Source organism: Chrysemys picta, chromosome 5 (assembly GCF_011386835.1).
Source record: "Chrysemys picta bellii isolate R12L10 chromosome 5, ASM1138683v2, whole genome shotgun sequence".
Classification (NCBI taxonomy): Eukaryota; Metazoa; Chordata; order Testudines; family Emydidae; genus Chrysemys; species Chrysemys picta.
In genome coordinates, this window is record NC_088795.1 from 106789662 (window position 1) to 106811089 (window position 21428).

Genomic DNA, 21428 nt, shown 5'->3' on the forward strand with positions numbered 1-21428 from the left:
GGATGGAGATTCCACCACCTCCCTAGGTAACGCATTCCAGTGCTTCACCACCCTCCTAATGAAATAGTGTTTCCTAATATCCAACCTAGACCTCCCCCACTGCAACTTGACACCATTCCTTCTTGTTCTGTCATCTGCCACTACTGAGAACAGCCTAGCTCCATCCTCTTTCGAACCCCCCCTTCAGGTAGTTGAAGGCAGCTATCAAATCCCCCTCACTCTTCTCTTCTGCAGACTAAATAACCCCAGTTCCATCAGCCTCTCCTTATAAGTCATGTGCCCCGGCCCCCTGATTATTTTTGTTGCCCTCCGCTGGACTCTCTCCAATTTGTCCACATCCCTTCTGTAGTGGGGGAGCCCAAAACTGGACACAATACTCCAGATGTGGCCTCACCAGTGCCATATAAAGGGGAATAATCACTTCCCTCGATCTGCTGGCATTGCTCCTACTAATACAGCCCAATATGCCATTGCTCTTCTTGGCTACAAGGGCACACTGCTGACTCATATCCAGCTTCTCATCCACTGTAATCCCCAGGTCCTTTTCTGCAGAACTGCTGCTTAGCCAGGTGGTCCCCAGCCTATAGCAGTGCATGGGATTCTTCCATCCTAAGTGCAGAACTCTGCACTTGTCCTTGTTGAACCTCATCGGATTTCTTTTGGCCCAATCCTCCAATTTGTCTAGGTCACTCTGGACCCTATCCCTACTCTCCAATGTACCTACCTCTCCCCCCAGCTTAGTGTCATCTGCGAACTTGCTAAGAGTGCAATTAATCCCATCATCCAGGTCATTCATAAAAATGTTGAACAAAACTGGCCCCAAGACTGAACCCTGGGGCATTCCGCTTGATACCGGCTGCCAATTAGACATCAAGCAGTTGACCATTAACCATTGAGCCCAGCAATCTAGCCAGCTTTCTATCCACCTTATAGTCCATTCATCCAATCCATATTTTTTTAACTTGCTGGCAAGAATACTGAGGGAGACCATATCAAAAGCTTTGCTAAAGTCGCATCCACCGCTTTCCCCATATCCACAGAGCCAATTATCTCATCATAGAAGGCAATCAGGTTGGTCAGGCATGACTTGCCTTTGGTGAATTAATGTTGACTGTTCCTGATCACCTTCCTCTCCTCCAAGTGCTTCAAAATGGATTCCTTGTGGACCTGGTCCATGATTTTGCCAGGGACTGAAGTGAGGCTGACAGGTCTGTAGTTCCCTGGGTTCTCTTTCTTCCCTTTTTAAAATATGGGTACTATATTTGCCTTTTTCCAATCATCCGGGACCTCTCCCAATTGCCATGAATTTTCAAAGATAATGGCCAATGGCTCTGCAATCACATCAGCCAATTCCCGCAGCACCCTTGGATGCATGAGAGCTGGTCCCATGGACTTGTGCATGTCCAGCTTTTCTAAATAGTCCTTAACTGTTCTTTCACCACTGAGGGCTGCTAACCTCCTCCTCATACTTTGTTGCCCAGTGCAGCAGCCTGAGAGCTGACCTTGTCTGTGAAGACTGAGGCAAAAAAAGCATTGAGTACTTCAGCTTTTTCCACATCATCTGTCACTATGTTGCCTCCCCCATTCAGTAAGGGTCCCACACTTTCCCTGACCTTCTTCTTGTTGCTAACATACCTGTATAAACCCTTCTTGTTACTCTCCACACCCTTGCTATCTGCAGCTCCAATTGTTCTTTGGCCTTCCTGATTACACTCCTGCATGCTCTAGCAATATTTTTATACTCCTGGCTAGTCATCTGTCCACATTTCCACTTCTTGTAAGCTTCTTTTTTGAGTTTAAGCTCACCGAAGATTTCATTGTTAAGCCAAGCTGGTCGCTTGCCATATTTGATATTCCTTCTGCACGTTGGGATCGTTTGTTCTTGCACCCTCAATAAGGCTTCTTTAAAATACAGCCAGCTCTCCTGGACTCCTTTCCCCCTCATATTAGCCTCCCAAGGGATCCTGCCCATCTGTTCCCTAAGGGAGTCTAAGACTGCTTTTCTGAAGTCCAGGGTCCATATTTTGCTACTCTCCTTTCTTCCTTTTGTCAGGATCCTGAACTCAACCATCTCATGGTCACTGCTGCCTAGGTTGCCACCCACTTCTACTTCACCTACCAATTCTTCCCTGTTTGTAAGCAGCAGGTCAAGAGCAGCACGGCCCCTAGTTGGTTCCTCAAGCACTTGTACCAGGAAGCTGTCCCCAACACGCTCCAAAAACTTCCTGGATTGTCTGTGCATTGCTGTATGGCTCTCCCAGCAGATGTCAGAGTGACTGAAGTCCCCCATTAGTTGTTAAGATCATGTCATTTAGATAGAAGTGATCCATTGTTTTTCGGAAGTATGTATTAATATTTTTCCACTTGCATTACCTTGAATTTTGTTTAATGGCGGATTTTTTTTTAAAGAAATCGCAGTACTAAAAACAAATCTTTGATTTAGATGTTTGTAGTGTTTTTGTGGCCATGTTGGTCTCAGGATATGAGAGAGACAAGGGTGGGTGAAGTATATCTTTTATTGGACCAACTTCTGTTGGTGAAGAGACAAGCTCTCGAGCTACACACAGCTCTTCTTCAGGTACTGAAGATGCCCCTTCACTGCTTCAACACCTCTTCAGGTCCTGAAGAAGAGCTCTGTGTAGCTCGCCCACAGAAGTTCATCCAATACAAGATATTACCTCACCCCCCGCATGTCTGTTTAAGTAAGAGTTTTTCATTCTTACAGTTATGAGAATGGGAAATGTATGTTCATTACATGTGTATGTACGTACAACGTACTATGTAACTTATAACTTGTAACTATAAACTAAGCTCTTTGGGGCAAGGATTGTCTTTTTGTTCTATTTGTATATTATTTAGTACAATGGGGTCCTCATCCATGACTCAAGCTTTTGGACACTATGGAAATAATAAATAATAATAATAATAATTAATAAATTAATTATCAGTTTCTTTGTTTATAATTAGACTGATCACAAGCACATTCCCATTTAGAAACTTATCAATATTTCCTTAGCTGTGTTTAGTGTGCTTCATGTAATAGTTTGGATTCAATCAAGGGTAAAATGTTGGTCCTTATAAAGTTTTGCCATTGACTTCGATGGTGTCAGTATTTTACCCCAGAGGATTGAAAAACTTGTCCTACGTGACCTTCAACATCTTGATCTATTTGGAAAAATGTTTTCTGTTAATTAAAAAAAATGTAAATTACATAGTACATTATATTCACATGATGTAGTTTTCCATTAGTGAATAATAGTGGAGATCAGCATCAGAATTTACAAGCTGAAGAGCTCCAGTTTCCTATTAATGATTGTCTTTTATGTTGTCAGCCAGAAGGATAAGCAAGTTAAACCATTATATTTCATTCTACTTTCCCTTCATGCAATTGAGCATCTGAAGGTAGTTACCCTGAGGATAATGCAACTCTATTACAGAAAGTCTGGTAAGATTAGAGCCTCTGTGGAAGCTTCATTAAGTAACCTCATATATGTATTGAAAACCATAATGAAAGCTTTCACTTTTTCAATGTGTTTATTAACTAACTAGGAAAACAAATGCTGTTGATCTGAAAATCTTTGGGTACTGTAAATGCTTTTAAAGTAATTAAAAGAAGGGTTTGTGTCTCCTCAGGGCAATTGCAATAGATTTATTTATTCACTTGCAATTTAACTTCAATTATTCAGATGGTCTTAATGTACAATATTTCTGAACTGCTTTAACCTTCAGTATTTCAAAACCACACCTTAATCTATTCAACATTCATATATTTAATATCTTTTTTGGTTAAATGATCAGATAGTGCACATCAAAAAATTAGGGCTAGATCATGTTATTTGTACATTGTCTTCAATAAAGGTATTGCCTGGGTGCCACTTGGACTGTACATTTTTGCACTTGGAATCAATTTGTGACATTACAGATGCTACCTATCTCCCCTGGGTAGCCAGCCAACACCCAGGAGATCCTTATAACTGCCTCCAAACAAGATCAAATTTAACTACAATCAGTTATTCAGCCATGTTGCCTGGACATTACTGGGAATAAGATTCAGGCACAGAGGTTCAGCTCCTCACCTCGTGTAAACTGGCATAGCTGCAGTGACTTCAATGGAGCTAAGCCAATATATGCCACTTGAGGCACTGTTTAGTGAATATGGTGAGTGATGACTGCAGATGTTTATTAATTAACTATGTACTATAAGAAAACAGGTTAATAAGCAATCAACTAGGCAATCAAATGGTTCAGAGAAGTATAATTGTCTGAGAAGGGAGAATAGCCTTAGCGGACCCCAGTTATGCCCTGAAATTAAGCCGAATACATTTATCCCCTTCCTTATGTTTTTAGCCACATCTGCCCTTACAGAGAGAGAGAGAGAGAGAGAGAGAGAGAGTGTGTGTGTGTGTGTGTGTGTGTGTGTGTACTACATGATGAATTATTTCTATTATGCTCCTGAGAAAAGATAGGCATGAAGATAAATATCAGAGCAGAGTTCAACTACCAAGTATTGCATATATTATATGTAAGTGGTTCTTAGGATGGAACACTTTTGAAAAGTTCAATAAGGGTTTGCAGAGAGGAAGCAGATCAACAATCCTTATGTGTGCACAGGACAGTTTCTTTTGAGAATGTTTGAGTATTTTTCAGGGTGCTTAAAACTGCATTTTAATTCATGGGGGGAGGGGTTGGGAATAGAAAGGGAAATTAACCTCTATGTGGAGCACCAATATAAGGCTCAGGCACTACTTGAGTCTGATTAAAGCCCTAGTTTGAGGTCCATGAGGCCTAAATTGGCTGGAATCTAGCTACATGGGAGTTCACCTCCCTCTTCTTGCCACACTGAACAGTTACAAACAGTTACAAGAGTTACAAACAGTGGAAGCGATGAGCTGAATTTAAAAGGGATGGGACTTGTGGCAGAGAAACCTCAGATGCAGCACAAGCTTCCCTCCCCCCCCCCGCTTTGAAATAGCCCATGTCTGTGGATGTAAAGGGCATGCTACAATGCAATTCTGTTTCCACTGGTTGCTGGTAAGGATGGGTTTTGTGGGGAGATGGATCTGGTGAGGAGAGTTTTCCTTTCTGCTGGCTGTTTAATTTCATTTGCTGCTGCAATTCACGGCAGAGATTCTGAAAGCCTTGTATAGGTGCCTATCATGAATGAATGTATTTTATTTATTCAAATAATTATGCACAACTATCTTTGCCAAGGTTTATCAGAAAAGGGTAAATTTTAGGAAGATATATAGGAGTCTTTGGTGCATGCATTGATAAGGCCTAATGGTTTTATTATTTGAGCTTCAGTCTAACTTTACATTGGTTTGTCTTATTTTCTTTATAAAATGCATTATTGTTTTATTGTACTTGTGCCTAGAGTATATAGAGTGGCATATTGTTAAGATTTTTTTTTTAATCTAGCTAAATAAATACGTTGTAAAAATGGAATGTTAATCATCTCAATACAGTTTGAATGTGCAAGGACTCCCCCACCTCCAAAAACATCCTATGGGTTTAAAGCACCATATGTGGCTCACCATTTTGTGCAGGATCAGGAGACTATAAAGAAAAGTATTTTCCTGTTTGAAGATTTCAAAGAACCATTCTTACAGGAAAGGGAGGAGGTATCTGATGATGGAGATCTTGCCTCTTTCATGTCTTAAAAAGACTAAAGGAAAGTTCCTCTTTCATCAGCCTAAGGAAGAAAAGAAGTGGCTTTCCCAAATTTAAATATTTAAAGAAGCCCTTATCAAACTCAAAAAAAAAAGAGGTTTGAGCTGTTTCTTTGTGGACCTAAATTCTTAAGGGTATAGGAAGAAATAATGATATTTATGTCTTACCGTATTTTTCTTTTTCTATAATGTACCAAGAGGATGTGGGTATCCTTTTATAGGCTTCGCAGCCTTTACATACTTTCAGCATAGATTCTGCATGATTACAGTGTGATTTGAATTTCAAGGTCAAAGCTCTTTCTTTACTTTTGCTTCCTGTTCTTATTGTTTATCACTTAAAAAAAAAAAAAGGATTTAGAAAGCCCGGGAGCTAGCTTCTTCACACATCTCTGCCAATATACGTTAGTGCTGATCTGGAATGCCCCTCTTATTCTGCTAATGGGCCCCTCCCGAGCTGAGACCACACATCACACTGAACCGAGTAATTATTCTTCTGATGTACCCAAATGTTCACTGAAATGAGATGGAGATGGCTGAGCTCATTTCACTTGTGATCTAAACCATGTTTGAACTCAGATCTACAGAAGTGAAAAGTAAGTGCATTATCTCAGTGCTCCACCAAGCTTTTTTTTGATCATGCGTTCACACACTGAGCCTGTTTGTGGTTAAGAAAAGCAAGGCTCTTGTTTTAACCTAAATGTTGCAAACATTTGCTTGTTGGAAGGAAATGCAGTTTATTAAAGGAAATACAGAGGAGCACACTCTCTTGCTCCTTTATATAACATTATTTACTTGTATTGCAATAGTACCCAAAGGACCCAGATAGGATTTGGTCCCTGTTCCACTAAGGATTATACCAACACATGGGAGGACACAAGCATATGTACTAGTACATATGCTAGCTGATAACAGTCCATCTTTCAGGTATACTTACTTGCTTTTAGGAAGCTGGGAAGCTTTAGGCTCTTCAGCTGGCACAGCTGAGAAAGGGAAGACAAAACCATGTTTTTCTTCCCCAGATTTTAGGATTAGCCAGGGGCTAGTCAAATCACTGCTGCAATTTACAGCAGCCTGGCTGCTAACAGTTCCAAAAGGCCATTCTGGCAGCTTGAGACTTGCTGGAGTCTAAGATCCTCCTCCTCTCCTCCAGGAACAGCCCTGATGCTGGGGTTAAAAATGAGCAAGCCTCAGTTCTGGTTTCTGTGGCAGCTGGAGCAGTGCAAAGCAGCTGGAGCAGAACAGACTGTCATCCCCTTAATGTTGCAACATCATTTAGGTTTATTATTGTAATGAAAGAGAGCAGCCTGTGATCAATAAGACTGATTAATCCTAATTATTGATCCCTTATTCAACATGAGGTAGACTTCCATTCCCAAGTAAATCTGTTTTTGATTTTTGATTATTAGTAAAATTGAAATGATATGATTTTATTGGATGTTAGAAAACAAAAACATGGACAGAAATCTCATAGTATAATTACAAGACATTATATTTCTAGTGCCTGTTTAAAAGTTGTGGCAGTCCTGTATTGGTCTACTAAATAAATAATAATTTTATAAAATCAGTGAGAGTTGAAAGTCCCCAGTATCTTGTAGGAGATTCTCAGCAACTTCCAAGATCGGACCCATTTTATACATTCATACAAATTAAGACCAGAAGGGAGTATTAAATCATCTATCTGACCTCGTGTATATCACAGGCCATTAAATTTCACCCATTTACCCCTGTATTGAGCCCCAACGCTTGTTTGACTAAAGTATCTCTCCCAGAAAGAAATCCAGTCTTGACCTGAAGCTATCAAGAGATGGAGAATGCAGCACTTCTCGTGGTAATTTGTTCCAATGGTTAATCACTCTCACTGTTAAAAAAATAGGCCTAATTTCTAAATTGAATTTGTCTGGCTTCAGGTTCCAGCCATTAATTCTTGTTATGCCTTCCTCTGTGGGACTGGAGAGCCCTTTAGTACCTGATATTTTCTCCCCATGAGGTATTATGACCAAGTCACCTCTCAAACTTATTTCTGATAATATAAACACATTGAGCTCTTTACATCTCTCATTGGAAGGCATTTTCTCCAGCCCTTGAATCTTTTTTTTGGCTCTTTCCTGCACCCTCTTTAATTTTTCAGCATCTATTTTAAAATGAGGACTGCAGAACTGGGCACAGTATTGATCGCACCAAAGACATGTCAATCTTTGGAAAGTTCAGTGTGCTCATGGTAGGAAGCAGGGGGGTAAAATCAAAGGCTTCATTCACATTAAGGATTATAAGGCCCTAATCCAGAAAACGTTTAAAAGTAAAATCACCTCTCTGCTCCACTGTTTCTACCTCCAAGCATCACATTAGCCCATTTTTGACACAGCATCTCACTGGGAGTTCGTGTTCAGTTGGTTGTGCACTATAACCCCTAAATCCTTTTCAGAGTCACTGCTTTTCAGGATACAGTCCTCATTCTGTAGGTATGCCCTGCATTCCTTGTTCCTGGATTGTAACTTTGCATTTGACTGTACTAAAAAAGTATTTTAATTGAATGGGCCCAACTTGGCAAGTGATCCATATTGCTCTATATGACTGTCCTGTCCTCATCATTTGCCATTCCACCAATCTTTGTATCATGCACAAATTTCATCAGCAGTGATTTTATATTTATTTTCAGATCATGGGTGAAAATGTTGAATCTCATTGGCCCTGTACTGATACCTGCAGAACCCCCCTTAACACACCCTCATTCAGTGGTGACTCCTGATTGGCAAGCCTGATTGAAACCTTATCCTGATTATAATTTATTGTTACTTTTCTTGTAAAATCAGCTACTAGGTATATGCTCATTCTCTGATGCATCTTATTTGAACAGGGCATTTATGAACAGATTTTCAAAGGTGGTTAAAGATGCAGATAGCACTTAGTGTGATTTTCAGAAGCACCTAAGCAGGTTACTTCCATTGCAATTTGACTCCTACGTCCCAGCATTGGAATACTTCCATTAAAATCTGACTCTCAAGCCCCAATCCTGCAAACACATATGTACAGAAGTCACCCACTGAAGTCAATGAGAATACTCACAGTTCTTAAAGTTACACATGTGCATAAATGTTTGCAAGATTCAGCCCTTGTAATATAGGTGCTTGAGCTAGCAGTGCTGCAGCACCCCCTGGCTTGAAGTGATTTCCATCATATACAGGGTATACAGTTTGGTTCAATGGCTCTCAGCACCCCCACTAAAATGGTTCCAGAACCCCTGCCTTGTAGCCCTGAATGTGAATGAAGCTTTTGACTTGAGCCTACTAACTTCTTCAACAAATACACAACTTTCCAACTTAAATTTCATGGCCATTGCAACTATTAGACATGCACAGCAACAATTTTTCATAACAATTTTTGAGATAATACTTTTCCAATATTTCATTATGACTTCCTCAGGAAATTGGAGTCATTGTGAGTTCTGTACACAGAGCAAGTCTACAGGAGTGGGCATCAAGAGACTGCGGTAACAAATCTAAGATATGGAGCAAAAAAATAGTGAATGCAATTCTGGCCTTTCTGTTACAATGTGAAGAAAAGACCGAATGTTGCATGTAAGCCCATGGTGATGATACTACATTATGTGGTGATGCAAATGTTGTCAATGGAAGTCTATAGAAAATGACACTGCAACGTAAAGAAAAAGGAAATCACTGTCAGTGCAAGTCTATAGAAATGACTTTATGATCTGAGAAAAGGCAAAACAATGTCAATGCAGCTGTGATTGGTTTTGCAATGCAAGCAAATGCAACATGATATCAGTGCAATGCAAAACAAATTGTGAAGATAGACAAACTGAAGAGTGAATCTGTTATGTGAATAATTAAAATGATTCCCATACTAAACAGTATTTTACTTTCATATGTCATACCTTGTCCTTCTAGTTTATAGTAATCATTCATGTTAAGTCTGTCTTTATATTACTACTTCAACTGCTCCACTCAATAGCAATGCCCATATATTGAAGACTTAAGTTACCGCACATTTATCACTATGATGAATTCACCAGTTTCACTTGCCTTAAATTGAATGCATTTGCACAAAAACTTATTTTTATTACTCATTTTCTTTCTTTCTAGATCAAATATGTAGTTTCCTAAAGAAAGCCTTGTTTTTAGTCTAGTAATAACAATAAAAGAAATTTCTAGATCTAAAATAAAAACAAATTACTAAATGATCCAATGATAAAACACTCAAAAGCAAGGGTTCTGAATGAAGGATACCAATGCAACTTTATTGAATCCCATTTGGCACTCACCTGGTTGCTGGATCACAGACTCTGGCAATACTGGACAATGTATAGTCCTGCTTCTTTAACAATCTTCCTGCCCTGCCATGTGAATTCCAATACATAAAATTGGATGCCCAATGTGTGGAGGAAGAGGACATTGGTACCTATCTTCAAGCATAAAGGAGATGTGTAAGAATTTACTAATTACTGTTCCATCAAGTTAATGAGTCAGACGATGAAATGGCTGGAAAGAATTATCATGAAAAGACTTTGGGAGAAGCTGGATCATCAAGTAAGTGACAATAATTCAGGCTTATGCCAGGAAGCTAAATAATGAATGCAGTGTTTGTAGCGCAAATATTGCAGAAATAGTACAGGGAGAAACACAAGGAATTGTACTTGGGGTTTGGTGATTTAGAGAAAGCTTATGACAGAGTTCCAAAAGAATTGTTATGGTGTGGCCTGCTGCTGTGCAATCTACTGGAGCCACGTGTTCAAGCTATCATGGACACATACAAGGATAGGACAGCAGTAATGAGAAGCACTGTGGCTACAATTATTCATTTACTGTGAGTGTAGGCCTACAACAGGGATCAGCCTTATGCCCATTCCGACGTGTGATTGTAATGGACCCCTTAATGCAGGAGATTAGGGAAGAGGCTCCATGCAGCATTCTTTTTGGTGATGATATTATGTTGAGCCATGAAGATGAATACAAACTGGAAAAGGATCTTGAAATCAGCTGACAGTGACAGAATACATGAGATATGTTACTGAGAGGGACAATGAGAAGCCGATAAAACTAGATGATATAGAGTTAGTCTACGCACAAATTTAAATACCTTGGTTCAGTGTTGAGCCATGATGAGAATGTGGATACAGATCTTAGGAGCCACATGAAATTGCTTGGCATAAATGAAGGGCATTGACAGGAATTCTCTGAGATAAGAATATGCTAAGTAGACTAAAGAGCATCACAGAAAAGCTAAGGGAATATTGACTGAGGTGGCTGGATTATGTGAGATGATGAAACATGGGATATATTGGCCAGAGAGTACCTGAACTAGTAGCCATGAGACAGAGACCACACGGTAGGAGGACATGACCTCCAAACATGAAGTTAGTTTGGGAGATGCTCTTGAGAAGAACAATCGAAGCTGCCAACCCTAATTAATGGAACAAGGTGAAGGCAAAGAAGACCATTGGATTCCTGGGAGATGAAATGAAATGAGAAGAACATAGGGACACAAAACAGGAAGGGACTCCTGGGTCATCATGTCCAGTCCCCTTCTGTTGCGGGGCAGCCCAGTCAAAGAATATATTTTATTAATATATCGTGTTCCAAGTTAGGGCATGTGACACTGCCACACAAAGGGGGCATGAATAGCATTGCACACCAAAAATGTTACGCTGTAACTCCCCCATGTCGATGCTGCAGGTGCAAACTGTAAAGATACTGAGTTTGCACTAATGTTGTCATCTTTGAAGGGGGCATGAACTTTTTAAGTTTGCATCTGCAGCATTCATTTGTGTGTGAATGTGAGCAAAAGATAGCTCTATGTTTCCCTCTCCCCTGCACACATAATTTATGACAGCAAAACACAGATTTCCAAAGCACTCACCCAGGACTTTGAACATTTAAATTATCCTTTTAATTTTAAAAATTATATCGGGTTATTTCAAAAGAGAGATGAAAAATGAATTATTGCAGCACTGCCACTGCTGCAGATCAACTCTGCCAGACCTTGGCAGTCATCAGAAAAGGTAATCTTTAATAAAGTAGGTTTTTTTTATTTCTTTCAAAAAAGACTAGCTCTTTTTAGTCTCCACTTTTATTTGTTTAAGATGTGCATATCACTTCCACTTTAATACATCTAACCTATGCTTTTCCATTAGAAATGTACCCTGTTTCATTAATTCATTAAAAAGCAACAGAGGGTCCTGTGGCACCTTTGAGACTAACAGAAGTACTGGGAGCATAAGCTTTCGTGGGTCAGAACCTCACTTCTTCAGATGCAAGTAATGGAAATCTCCAGAGGCAGGTATATATCAGTGTGGAGATAACGAGGTTAGTTCAATCAGGGAGGGTGAGGTGCTCTGCTAGCAGTTGAGGTGTGAACACCAAGGGAGGAGAAACTGTTTCTGTAGTTGGATAGCCATTCACAGTCTTTGTTTAATCCTGATCTGATGGTGTCAAATTTGCAGATGAACTGAAGTTCAGCAGTTTCTCTTTGGAGTCTGGTCCTGAAGTTTTTTTGCTGTAAGATGGCTACCTTAACATCTGCCATTGTGTGGCCAGGGAGGTTGAAGTGTTCTCCTACAGGTTTTTGTATATTGCCATTCCTGATATCTGACTTGTGTCCATTTATCCTCTTGCGTAGTGACTGTCCAGTTTGGCCAATGTACATAGCAGAGGGGCATTGCTGGCATATGATGGCATATATAACATTGGTGGACGTGCAGGTGAATGAGCCGGTGATGTTGTAGCTGATCCCTCACTTTCACAGACCTTGGGAGGCAGGCCAGTCCTCGCCCACAGACAACCTGCCAACCTTAAGCATATTCTCACCAGCAACCACGCATCGCACCATAACAACTCTAACTCAGGAACCAACCCGTGCAACAAACCTCGATGCCAACTCTGCCCACATATCTACACCAGCAACACCATCACTGGACCTAACCAGATCAGCTACAACATCACCGGCTCATTCACCTGCTTTGAGGAATTCTGTTGATACTCAATATATCTCCATTGCAAGGATGAAAGTTTAAGTCAATCCTGGCAGGACCTGAAGTTGTGGAAAAGATTTCCCTAAGGTACAAAGTTTGGATCTAGAAATGAAGTTTTCCAAAGTTCAAAGGTGTTTGGGTTTGGGGTTTTGGTTTAGGCCCATTTGCATTTCCAAAGTATCTAGATATTCCAAATAGAGGACCTTGATTAAACAAAAACATTTCTCTTTGACTTCAGTGGGAGTTCTTCCAGTTTACTGGATGGATGAATTTGACCCCTGGTGCATAGACCATTTAGCTGGTTGTCCATTTATGAATGTTTGATTTTTAATCAGAATAATAAACTATGTATAATTTTAGAAATTGAGATTTGGTAGTTTTTTCATTATCCTTAAATGTGAAGCATGCCTTTATTCAATAGATGGATGAGAGCCAGACGCTCTGAATGTAGTTCCATTGGAAAGAATAGGAAACAGTGATAAAACTTCCTGACCAAAAAGTAAAGATACCTTTGGTCTGGAACATGACTGTGCAATGTATGGTACACTGTACTAGTATATTAAATGCTAAATGTTATTAACAGGCATGTCACAGGCTACATTGTTTAGGGAAGGAACTAAAATTGCTGTGAATCACCTTTTAACCTGTAATATAGCTGGTCTTCTGTTCCATAGCCTTCAAGAAGGGAATGAAATATAATAGATGGTCCAGGTCACTTATTTTATTTGGCACAAAAGATAACCTCCATAATTACTATAGTCCTATGAAGAAAAGAAGTTCTTCCAGAAAGTGAAAGGTTACTGTAAATGCCCCTTCATAGTGGAAGATCCATAATTGCACAGAGATAAATTGTGATTTCCTTACTCATGCCCATAGTCCAATTGTTGTCAATTAGTCTACTCAAAAGAGTAAGGAAATCACAATTTGGCCCATTCAAACCAATGAAGTATACTGAAAGACTCTGATTTAGTGAAGATTGGATTAGATAGGGGGCTCCCAAACCTGGTTCGTGGCTTGTTCAGGGTAATCCCCTGGTGGGCCACGAGATGCTTTGTTTACCTGAGCGTCCATAGGTACGGCCGCTCGCAGCTCCCAGTGGCCGTGGTTTGCCGTTTCCGGTCAATAGGAGCTGAGGGAAACGACGCGGGCCGGGCCACCACTTCCCGCAGCTCCCATTGGCTGGGAACGGTGAACCGTGGCCACTGGGAGCTCTAAGCAGCCGTACCTGTAGACACTCAGGTAAACAAAGCATCTCGCAGCCCGCCAGGGGCTTACCCTGAACAAGCCGCAAACCAAGTTTGGGAACCCCTGGATTAGATGTATAAAAAATAAAGGATGCAGTATGACATCGTATAGATGCATGCATACATGTATTTTGGACTTCACTTGTGTAAAATAATCCTTGACTAAAGCTGGAAAGCATTATTCTTGTTTCAGGCTCTCCCAATTCACAGAGCTATTAAATCCTTAACATAAGATACTGGAGTAAATTCCACCGAAAATAAATAAAATTAGGCACTTCAATATTTTCTTTTTATTCATCATAACAAAGTCTTTCTGCCCATGGCTCTGGTAGAAATACCAAACTTGTGCTAAATACAACATGATTCCTACAATTTTTATTACATTCATAAATTAGGAAATGCAAAGTTCTCATAGTATCCCATAAATGCAGTAACATAAAATTTTGTATTAAACCTGCTCTATTGATTTCACTGTTTATTTCCATACAATGTATACAATTCTGGTGACATATCAACACAAAACCACACGTCTATAAAGACTACTTGGTGATGCAAACAAGTATACAGCTAGTTTAGGTGGCTCCTACACCTTTCTGCCCCAGTCCATGGTGTGAAGGGTATGAAAGGGGTGGCAAAAGACATGTAGGGAGTTGTGAAGGGTAGGGAGGAGGTGTTGCTTGATCACACTGTGCTCCAGCTATCCTCATCTGTCAGACAATCTGTGGGGGAATTTGCTGTCTAGTGCAGGGTAGAGCAGCCCCAAGTGACAGGGGCTAGGCAGATCTGCCCCCCGTAATATGGCCATGAAAAAGTCTAATGCAATCCTAGTATGCATCAGGAGAGGTATTTCCAGTAGAGACATGGAAGTGTTATATTACCATTATATAAGGCACTGGTGAGACCTCATCTGGAATATTGTGTACAATTCTGGTCTCCCAAGTTTAAGAGAGAAGAATTCAAAAAAGAACAGGTGCAAAGAAGGGCTGCTAGGATGAACAAAGGCCTAGAGAACCTACCTCATAAAAGGAGACATAAGTAGCTTGGTTTGTTTAGCCTAAGCAAGTGAAGGCTGAGGTGGGATATGATTGCTCTCCATTAATACATCAGTGGGATAAAAACCAGGGAGGGAGAGGAGTTATTTAAGTTAAAGCCCAATGTTGGCACAAAAACAAATGGATATAAACTGACCATCAACAAGTTTAGGCTTGAAATTAGATGAAGGTTTCTAATGATCAGAGGAGTGAAGTTTTGCAACAACAAAAAACCTAACTAGTTTCAAGACTGTGCCTTATAAGTTTATAGAGGGGATGGTATGGTGAAATAGCTTATAATGGCATGTGACCCATTTGCAATTGCTAGTAGCAAATATCTCCAATGGCCAGAGATGGGACACTAGATGGGGAGGGCTCTGAGTTACTGCAATGAATTATTTCCCTTGTGTCTGGCTGGTGGGTCTTGCCAACATGGTCAGGGTCTAACTGATTGCCATATTTGAGATTGGGAAGGAATTTTCCCCAAGTCAGATTGGCAGAGACTCTGGGGTGGTTTTGCCTTCCTTTTCAGCATGGGGCAGAGGTCACTGGCTGATTTAAACTAGAATAAATAGTTCATTCTTTGTAAATGTAAGTCTTTACATCATGATTTGAGGACTTTAGTAACTCAGCTGGTTGTAAAGGGTCTTTTATAGGAGTGGGTAGATGAGGTTCTGTGGCCTGAGATGTGCAGGAGGTCAGACTACATGTTCATGATAGTGTCTTCTGGACTTAAAGTCTATGAGAATCAGGGAGCCTTATCTAATTTCCTCACAACCCCTCCCACACATAGGCTTATTGCTGTACCAAGCAGAAACTTAACTCAGTAGAGAGAGAGTCCCAGTATGTATGTTTTTATATTATTTGTTAGTCCTATAAATACCATAATTATATATTTAGTGGAAATTTCATACTGAGCAAAAATGACTTTTCAATTTCTTTGTAACCATTTTTTACATACTCTCCTCGCAAGTTAAACTGGAAACTATTCCTGAGTAAGGCTAGCCACATAAAAAGTCCAGGCCGTTTTTAGTTGTGTTTGCAAAAAGTCATAATGTCACTCAAAGTGTGGTGAATTGACTTTGCTCAAATGTTTTAAAAATAAGAATATCACTCTTGGTGTCAAAAGAAGAGTTTTTCAGGAAGTTCCGAGTATGTGTTAGCAAGACATTATAGATGGTTAAGCTGTGTTTTGGGTGTATTTCTGAGAATTGTGCATTATCTTGTATGTATTTGAAGCAGATGGTGATTCCATCATGAGGTGAGGGATGTTGGTGTATAGGGAGGTAACATCCATGGTGGTAGGATGATGTTCTGGGAGAGGTTGTGGAATGAGCAACTGGGGATGGATCACTTGATGAGTACCTGTTCTGTTCGTTCCCTCCGGGGCACCTGGCACTGTCAATTGTCGGAAGACAGGATACTGGGCTAGATGGACTTTTGGTCTGACTCAGTAGGGCCATTCTTATGTTCTTATGTTGCAGTGTTTCTAGGGTAAGTTGGTAGTGTCTTGGAGGGAAGCTGGCCCTTTCTGTGATGAATGGTTTAAGGATGGTTTCTATAATAAATTGTGTAAGTATGTCTTCATCCATTTATATGGTTATTTGTTTGTTTATTTTTCCTTCTGAGAATATAGATAGATAAATGACTATCTATCTATAGATTGGGGGGAGGGTTAGCTCAGTGGTTTGAGCATTGGCCTACTAAACCCAGGGTTGTGAGTTCAATCCTTAAGGGGGCCACTTAGGGGTCTGAGGCAAAATCAGTACTTGGTCCTGCTAGTGAAGGCAGGGGGCTGGACTTGACTCAATGACTTTTCAAGGTGCCTTCCAGTTCTAGGAGATGAGATATCTCCATTAATTAATTTATTTATTTATAAATCCTATTAAGGCAATATTCTATACTCATCCAAAGAGCCCATACTAATAGTTATGTAGTTTATTATTATTTTATCCCTTTGCTTATGTGTCAGCTAATAAAACTTCGCTTACTAAGAGTGCCAAAAGTTAATTCATAAATTCATTGAACAAGATTTGAAATAGAAACTTCAAAGAAGAATAAATTTTAGTACTGCATTTATTTCATAATTGTATTTATTTTTTGATAGAACAAAATTAATTCAGTAGTCTTCTATAGTCTTTAGAATATAGAAACCAAACCAAAAAATACAGTCAGAGAATAATTGAGATGATAAAAACCTTCAAATAGTTAACTTCCTAGACTAATATGTGACTACAAATATTATGACTGTTGTGATTCCTTAGTTAAAAATGGAAGATGCTTTTATTTACATGCCCGATTTTACCTTCTTCAGCCCCATATATAATTTATATATAAAACTTATAATATATAAAATGTAATATTTTTCATATTTACGGCCAGTTCATCAACCCTGCATAATCCCCTTTCCACTGCTCTTGTGTAAGGTGCTACAAAGGAATACCTCAGGGTGTGCTAAAGGCATTAGGGGCCATTCCTGCTAGCATAAGTTAGTGTAGTCTTGAGACTGCTCTAACTTGTTCCTCGGTTGAACCTGCCTTCATTTACATGTGTGATCAGACGACCTGGAAAGGAGTAATCATTGAGGATGGAACCTATAATGTCTGCCACGGGGATATTTTAAAGTTTCTTAATTTTGAAATTAATTAGATAGGCCATTTTCTGTTCTGGGACTTTACAGAAGTGTTGGTATTTCACTTTTTCAACACTGGTTAAACTTTTTATCTATATGTAACTGAAAAATGACACAAGCTAAAAACATCTAAAGTTTTATAGTTATCCTCCGTGAGAACTACCCAAGAAGAGTGTTGTTGTTGTTTTTCCTAAGCAGGATTACAATTATTAGATATGTTCAAATTCTGTATTTGTTGTCACTTTGTTGTGAGAGAACCTAATTAACGATTCAAGCTTCCTTTCACCTAATTCAAACTTTGTTTTTTTAAACTAGGCTTTTTAGCCCTTTAAGTTCAATGAAAGCTACAAGGGTTGTAAATCTGTCATGGTAGTTTTCCTAACATCATGTTATTCATAGTAAATTTGAGGAAACAGTGGTTCCCCACTACACAACCAGCTGCTTTGTCACTGCTTACTGCAGCCACCACTGTTCCTACCTTAATTGCTTGACCCTAGCAATCCATTTTATCAATCTTCCCCTACAGAAGATATTGTCATTCTCAGAGTTTTTACTGTACAACACCCTGACATCCCTGTTCTCAGATACAGCAGCTCCCTTAATAGAGCCAATGAAAACACAGGCAGCATCCAATCCACATGCTCTGACCCTCCACCCCTTCCTGCCTCATCTATCCATGAAAGTGGAATCTCTGAAAACGAAAAAGGAATGTTGAGGGATGTCTGCCATCAGACACAATGAGCACCTTCTCATGAGTGAGTTCTCGGGCTGCTTTACAATAATAATAATAACAACAACAACCAAATGTACGTGAGCAATAAGCTTCAGTTCAGTCAGACATGCAAGCTCATACTTAAGTCCATGACCCTTATTAAGAATAACCTTGCATATGTCTCCCATAACTAATATTTTTTCTGGGGTTAAAATGCCTCTAAAATATATCCATAACGTATACCAAATCCTCTTTCTCTTCTTCCTACTTCTCTGTTAAAGCATTGTACATCTGTGTAACCCTTGTTGTGTTTACCATTGATGGTCACCCCTACCATTATTTCCCTCTGGAATTAGGAGGCTCATTTAGAGACAGTCCAACTAGGAAGAGTGATAAAAGGACAAAAACTGCTCCCAAAGCCTTGGAAATGTCACCAGAGACCTCAAAAGGTAATCAAAAGCCAGAGACTGTTCCCTACAAAGTGTGTGTGTGTGTGGGGAGGGAAGAGGGGATAAAAAGCCAAAAAGTAGCACTGAGGTTTTAGAGAGGCAAAGGATCATATTACTTGGCTTGTTATTAATATTTTGTGCCTCTTCAATCCAATTTTTTGACCAGGTCTAATTACATCATCAAGTTTACATAGTCATTCCCAAATTAGAAACAGGATTTTTATCCTTCCGACACCACTCTTTTGTCTGCATTTGAATTCTGGGAAAGGTTCTGTCAGCCACAACATTGTCACTGTGTTGGTTTGCCTCAGAGTATTCTCAAAATAAAGGTAATATTAATCATATAACAGAATTGCAGCCCAGGTAGTCATTTTTCTTTAAAGCATCCATATTGGATGAATTAATGTTTGTGAAGGAAGCTGGAACTGGCATAATCTAAAGCAAGGGAGAAGCAGGTGCTCCAAAGCCTCCCCACAGCTCTTGCTATTCATCTCACATCTGATCTATAATACTCCTCTTCCCACCCAGGTTTGTGAGTTTCTCCATGAAAATCTGTGGGAGCTTTTTAAGACACTTTGAATCTCTGGTGTGAACAGCTCTTTGCAGTTCTATTCCTGACTCCCCTCCCCCCCCCATCTCTCTCTCTATATATGCTCCTTGAACCTACAAATCCCCAGTTTACCTATTTTAAAGGACTCATGAATTCTATTTTATAGTCACAGTGAATAAAAAAATAAAAATTGGGTTTAAAGTTAAAGCAATCTTTCTTTCTGTACGCCACTATCTGTACTGAATGTCAAATGATTTTAGGAGCTGTAGCAATTTTCATAGCTATTTATTATTTTGAATGCTTAAGTCTCTTATTGTTGGCTACTATAACTCTTGTCAAAGCGTATTTAAGGTCATGTTATCATCCATGCTGAGTTCAAAATATGTGCACAAGGCATGAGAGCATGGGTGCTGGAACTATTTGTATAGTGGGGGTGCTGAGAGCAATTGAACCAACTGTAAATCCTATATATAATGGAAACCACTTCAAGCCAGTGAGTGCATCAGCACCCCTAGTTCTAGCACCTATGCATTAGAGCAGCATTGTTTCCATCCACCTTCTGTACAGAACTAGGCATTTACCTTCAGGACATTGCTGAATGTCATGGTCTTCACATATTCACTTAGGATAGTATGCCTTCCAATAAACTGAGGTCTGTGAGGCATTTTTGAACGAAGGGCCTCTAACAATATGCTTTTCTAATACTAAACATGGGATGAACCTGGAGACTTGAAGTCTCTTGGACCTGTTATTCTTTTTCACTTTAAAAACCATTTAAACTATGACTTTCTGATAACTGAACTCTTTGGTGATTTTTTTTTCTTTGTGAATGTTTGTGGAGACACTGGAAATGTATAATTGTTAAAGCCCTAAGTCCCATTTCCCAGGGAGGCTAAGGCTAAGGCTAAGACTAAGACTATCTACTCTACCACTTATGTCAGCAAAACTTATATCACTATGGAGTGTGAAAAAACACCTCCCTGAGCAACATAAGTTACGCCAACATAAGCGTAGTGTAGATATAGACTTAGATACTTGGGATCCTAAGTCCCATTGACTTTTCAAAGGTTTTGAAATGGGAATTAGTGATTTCAATGGATGATAAGCAACTAGCCTGCTTAGGTTCTCTGGAAAATCTCATTAGACACCTATCTACATCTTTAGGCACCTAAAAACCTTTGAAAATATCTTTGTCACTTTTGAAAAAGGGACTTATGCTTCTACATCACTTAGGTGTGTTTGAAAATTTTACCATGTAAAGGTTTATCATTTTACAGGTTGTGAATTAGGTTGATCCAAGACAAACACATTTTCCACTACTCTGTCTGACCCTATGCCTGAGTCGCACAGAAAGACATGGGAACTTGGGGGTGAGCTCCACCCACTCCTATAATGTTGGAGCCAGCCTGTCTGGAGCATTTATTGCAGGTGGGTAGGCTGCGTACTGGTGAGCTGTGGCAGTATGATCAAGGCAACTGGTACAATACCAAATCCAAAGCTGCTCAGACAAACACCAGAAAGCTGAGGATATATGACCAGTATTAGCCATATAACTGACCGGTATTCTGACCTATGGGACAGAAATATGGCCCTTCCCTGTTATTCTTAACAAGAAGTTGGGCGTTCTAATGAAGCATCTCTGAACGATTGAAAACAATTAACGGTACAAATTCAAATCAAATGAAGAGTTCGGTGTTCTAACTAAACAGGTCCCACTTTCTCAAATGGTCACGCAACCTTGTCTAAGGTGGTATAGTCATCTGTTCCTGAGGCCTACCCATTTCCCTGAAAAAAATCATCTCTGACTTTGACCCAGTGGAAGCAGGATGGAAAAGACCCTCCAGTAGACCTCAAGCACAATGGCAGGGTGGTGTCAACAAACATTTGTCCATCACAGGCAGCCTACCCCATAATGCACAAAAGCATCATGGAGGTATATAACGTATTTGTTTGCCGGTATGCATTCCAAGCACAATAGCATGAGAACTAACCTAACCTACAGGTCTATAAAACACCCTTTAATTTAATTTGAATCTGTGGTGTGAACAGCTCTTTGCAGTTCTATTCCTGACTTCCCCTTCCCCCCCATCTCTCTCTATATATGCTCTTTGAACCTACAAATCCCCAATCTACCTATTTTAAAGGAATCATGGATT